This window comes from Arvicanthis niloticus, chromosome 9 (assembly GCF_011762505.2).
Source record: "Arvicanthis niloticus isolate mArvNil1 chromosome 9, mArvNil1.pat.X, whole genome shotgun sequence".
Taxonomy (NCBI): Eukaryota; Metazoa; Chordata; class Mammalia; order Rodentia; family Muridae; genus Arvicanthis; species Arvicanthis niloticus.
The window spans coordinates 9,703,146-9,708,077 of NC_047666.1; positions in this window are offsets into that span (position 1 = coordinate 9,703,146).

Here is a 4,932-nt window from a genome sequence, read left to right on the forward strand (position 1 = left end):
ATGGAGGAGTTAGAGAAATGACTGAAGGAGCTTAGGGGGTTTGTAATCCCTTGGGGGTAGCAACTGTCAATCAGCCAGTTTCCCGGGGCTCCTGGGGACTAGAACACCAACCAAAGAGTACACATGGATGGCTCCAGCATCATATGGTGACAGAGAATGGTCTAATTGGACATCAGTGGGAGGAGCAACTTTTTGTCCTGTGGGGGTTCAATGCCCCAGTGTAGGGGAATGCCAGGGCAGGAAGGCGGGAGAGGGTGGGTTGGTGGAGGAGCACCCTCATAGAGGCATAGGGAGGGGATATGGAATAGGAGGGTCTGGAGTGGAGACCTGGAGGGAAAATAACATTTGAAATGTAAATAAAGCTGCTTTCCTGAAGACACCATATCTGAAACCATCCTAGAGTAGTGGTTAAGAAGCCTCTCCCAAACCCTATGCCCCAGAGATACAATTGGGACCCTAAGGTACTCAGGATGCATCACCCATCCAAACCCCAAGCCTCTGGAATACAACTTTCCTTCTGCCCCTCGACTGCTTCTTTTGGTTGAGGCAGACACCTAGCTGGTCTGCTCTCATGAAGGCACAATATCCTGAACCATCCTAGAGGAAACAGTGTACTCAGAGAAGTTGAGGATTCACTGCACTGGGAACAGTGGAAAAACCACTGCACTCAGAGCAGCAGAGGAACCACTGCACTCAGAGCACCTGAGGATCCACTGCATTCAGAGCAGCAGGATTTCAGGATCCCAGAGGCAGCCTGAGTCACAGGAACTCTTCCATCCAGTAGATCAGGATCAAAGGATCACAGAGACACCAGGACTCTGAGGAGTTCTGACACAAGCAAGATAAATAGAAAGACAGGTTCCAGTCTCAGACAGTGAGTACAGGTAGCACTAGAGATAACCATATGGCAAAAAGTAAGAACAAGAACATAAGCAACAGAAATAAATGTTACCTGGCATCATCAGAACCCAGTTCTCCCACCATAGCAGATTCTGGACATCCCATCACGCTGGAAAAGCAGGATTTTGAATTAAAATCATTTCTCATGATGATAGAGGATTTAAGAAGAACATAAACAACTCTCTTAAATAAATAAGGGAGAATACAGGTAAACAGGTAGAAGGCCTTAAAGAGGAAACACAAAAATCCCTTAAAGAATTGCAAGAAAACACAACAAGTGAAAGAATTAAATAAAACCATCCAGGATCTAAAACTGGAAGTAGAAACAGTGAAGAAATTTCAAAGGGAGACTACCCTGGAAATATAAAACCTAGGAAAGAATTCAGGAGTCATAGACACAAGCATCACCAACAGAATACAAGAGATAGAAGAGAGAATCTCATGTGCAGAAGATATCATGGAAAACATTGACACAACTCTCAAAAAATGCAATATGCAAAAAGCTCCTAACCCAAAACATCCAGGAAATCCAGGACAAAATGTGAAGACTAAACCTAAGGATAATAAGTATAGATGAGAGTGAAGATTCCCAACTTAAAGGGCCAGTAAATATCTTCAACAAAATTATAGAGGAAAACTTTCCTAACCTACAGAAAGAGATGTCCATAAATATACAAGAAGCCTACAGAACTTTAAATAGAGTAGATCAGAAAAAAATACCTTCTGTCACATAATAACCAAAGCATCAAATATACAAAACAAAGAAAGAATATTAAAAGCAGTAAGAGAAAAAGGTCAAGTAACATATAAAGGCAGACCTATAAGAATTACACCAGTCTTCTCACCAGAGACTATAAAAGCCAGAAGATCCTGGACAAGAGAACATAAATACCATCCCAGACTACTATACCCAACAAAACTCTCAATCACTATATGATTTCTCCACTATATGGAGAAACTAAGATATTCCATAACAAAACCAAATGTAAACAATATCTTCCCACAAGCCCTACAAAGGATCATAGATGGAAAACTCCAACACAAGAAGGGAAACTACAACCTAGAAAAATAAAGAAAGTAATCTTACAACAAACTAAAAAAAAGATAGCTACAAAAACATAATTGTATCTCTAATAAAAAATAACAGGATGCAACAATCACTATTTCTTAATATCTTTTAACATCAATGGACTTGATTCCCCCAAATAAAAGAGGAAGACTAACAGACTGGATACGTAAACAGAACCCAGAATTTTCCTACATACAAGAAATGAACCTCAGAAACAAAGACAGACACTACCTCAGAGTAAAAGGCTGAAAAACAATTTTCAAGCAAATGGTCCCAAGAAACAAGCTGGAGTAGCCATTCTAATATCGAATAATATCGACTTTTAACCAAAAGTTATTTAAAAAGATGAAGAAGGACACTTTATACTTGTCAAAGGAAAAATCTACCAAGATGAACTCTCAATTCTGAACATATGCTCCAAATGCAAGGGCACACACATTCATAAAAGAAACTTAACTAAACCTCAAAGCACACATTACACTTCACACAATAATAGTGGGGATTTCAACAACCCACTCTCAGCAATGCACAGATCATGGAAACCGAAACTAAACAGAGACACAGTGAAATTAACAGGAGTTACAAACCAAATAAATTTAACAGATATCTGTAGATCATTTCATCCTAAAACAAAAGAATATACCTCTTTCTCAGCACCTCATAGTACCTTCTCCCAAATAGACCACAAATAATCACAAAGCAGGCCTCAACAGATACAAAAATGTTGAAATAACCCCTTGTATCAGATCCCCCAAGACTAGGGGTGGTCTTCAATAATAACAAAAACAATGGAAAGCCCACATACACATGGAAACTGAACAATATTCTACTCAATGACTTGGTCAAGGAGGAAATAAAGAAAGAAATTAAAGACTTTTTAGATTTTAATAAAAATAAAGGCTCTTCATACCAAAACTTACGGACACAATGAAAGCAGTTCTAAGAGAAAAACTCATAGCTATAAGTGTCTACAAAAAGAAACTGAATAGAGCATACACTAGCAACTTGACAGCACACCTGAAGGCTCTAGAACACAAAGAAGCAAATACACACAAGAGGAGTAGACTGTAGGAAATAATCAAACTCAGGGCTGAAATCAACAAAGTAAAACTAAGGGAAGCTATAAAACAAATGGATTTAGCAGATGTTTATAGAACATTTCATTCAAAAACAAAAGCATCCTTATCTCCTTGTAGAAAACTCAAATCCAAGTAGATCAAGGACCTCCATATAAAAAGAGACACACTAAAACTAACAGAAGAGAAAGTGGGGAAGAGCCTTGAGGACATGGGCACAGGGGAAATTTCCTGACCAGGACACCAATGGCTTATGCTCTAAGATCAAGAATTGACAAATGGGACCTCATAAAATTTCAAAGCTTCTGGAAGGCAAAAGACACTGTCAATAGGACAAAACAGCCAGCCACAGGTTGGAAAAAGATCTTTACCAATCCTACATCAGATAGAGGGCTAATATCCAATATACGCAAAGAACTCAAGAAATTAGGCTCCAGACCACCAAAAGCCCTATTACAGAGGGGTACACATGGGATACAGAGCTAAACAAAGAATTCTCAACTTAGATATATTGAATGGCTCAGAAGCACCTAAAGAAATGTTCAACATCCTTAATAATCAGGGAAATGCAAATAAAAACAACCCTGAGATATCACCTCACACCTGTCAGAATGGCTTGGATCAAAAACTCAGGGGATTGCAGAAGCTGGTGAGGATGTGGAGATAGAGAAACACTCCTCCACTGTTGGTGGAATTCCAAGCTGGTACAACTACTTTGGAAATCATTCTGAAGGTTCCTCACACAATTGGACATAGTATTACCTGAGGACATAGCTATACCACTCCTGGGCATATATCCACAAGATGCTCCAACATATAACAAGGACACATGCTCCATTATGTTCATAGCAGTCTTATTTATAATAACCTGAAGCTCAAAAAACCCAGATGTCCTTCAACAGAGAAATGGATCCAGAAAATGTGGCACATTTACACAATAGAGTATTACTCAGCTATTAAAAACAATGAATACATGAAATTCTTAGCCAAATGAATGGAACTAGAAAATATCACCTTGTGTTAGGTAACACAATCACAAAAGAACACACATGATCTGCACTCACTGATAAATGGATATTACCCACAAGCTCAGAATACCCATGATACAACAACAAGCAAATATGGAGACAAAGTATGGACCAGAGAATAAAGGAGGAGCTGTCTCAAGACTGCCCCACCTGGGTATCCATCCCATGTGCAGTCACTAAAGGCAGACCCTGTTGTGGTTGCCAGAAAGTGCATACTGACAGGAGCCTGATATGTCTCCTAATAGGCTCTGCCAGATTCTGATATATACAGAGCTAACTATTGAACTGATCATAGGGTTCCAATGGAGGAGTTAGAGAGAAGACTGAAGAAGCTAAAGGAGCTTGCAGGCCCATGAGGAGAGTGACAATACCAACCAACCAGCACTCCCCGGATATAAACTGCCAGCCTGGGAACAGGCATGTAGGGTCTCATGGCTCAAGCTGTATATGTAGTGAAGGATGCCCTTATCAGGCATTGGTGGAAGAGGAGGTCCTTGGTTCTGTGAAGGCTGGATGCCACATTTTGGGGGAATTTTAGGGCAAGGAGTTGGGAGTGTGTGGATGGGTGTAGGCACACCATCATAAAAGCAGTAGGAGGGAGACAGGATTAGGGGTTTCTGAGGGGAAAATGGGAAAACAGGATAACATCTGAAATGGAAATAAATAAAATACCCAATAAAAAATCAAAGAAAAGAAATTACAGTGGCACTGTGATTTTTCTGACTTAAGCTTTTGAAAAAAAAGTCCTTATTTATATTTTATAGTATGATAGGTCTGTATCTAAGTCTGTGCCCCACACATTTGCCTATTGTCCTTAGGTTCCAGAAAAAAAAAGTCTGCTGGAACTAGACTTACAAGA